This window comes from Odontomachus brunneus, unplaced genomic scaffold, assembly GCF_010583005.1.
Source record: "Odontomachus brunneus isolate Ranch 3 - 2012 unplaced genomic scaffold, Obru_v1 Obru_scaffold_010, whole genome shotgun sequence".
Classification (NCBI taxonomy): Eukaryota; Metazoa; Arthropoda; class Insecta; order Hymenoptera; family Formicidae; genus Odontomachus; species Odontomachus brunneus.
In genome coordinates this window covers 3,419,653-3,420,399 of record NW_022639460.1, presented here as the reverse complement: position 1 = coordinate 3,420,399, position 747 = coordinate 3,419,653, and positions in this window count along the sequence as shown.

Genomic DNA, 747 nt, shown 5'->3' with positions numbered 1-747 from the left:
GCGTTGATATTGAAGGACGGGTGGCGACCGCAAGACATTTCGTAAGAATCGAGCCCGTGCACAGGACGCACGAGCCTGCATCTTCTCGCCAGGACCGACGTCCGGTTACAACCTAACAAACCGCCCGTTTACGAGATATACTTTCAAAAATTATAAAAAAAAAAAAAAAAAAAAATTGCAAAAATCGCTTTTCCAAAATGCATTACTCATCGGGTACTCACTGGTGTCACTTGGTGTCAACATACGATCCAAGTTTCACTCTTTCCACTCCTTCTCTGGAAGACGGGCAATAATTTCAAAAATATTTCAATCTTATTTTTCTCAAAAACTACCGGTCCGTTTGCAACGAGGTATAAGACTTTTTTGTAGATCTCATCAAGCTCTACAAAAAAGCCTTATGACACTTTGCAAACGAACCACACATTTACGAGATATTCGACCTTGAATATTCAGACACCCTTTTCTGCCTTTCACATAAGAGATACAAGGTTGGTCTATATAAGAAAACTTGTAGTACTCCTCAAGCCCTACACATTTGGTCTTATACCACAACCCTGTATCTCTCACCGTTTACGAGATATATGCAATTGAAAATCTAAAACTTTGTATTCCCACAATTTTTATATTTTACATAATTTTGCAACTACACCCCTATATACTCAACCTTCATCCAATACTCTAACACTTCACCAAATAAAAAAAACTCGGCAAACTTCTAACCTACCATAACATAGCCTACTTTCGGCC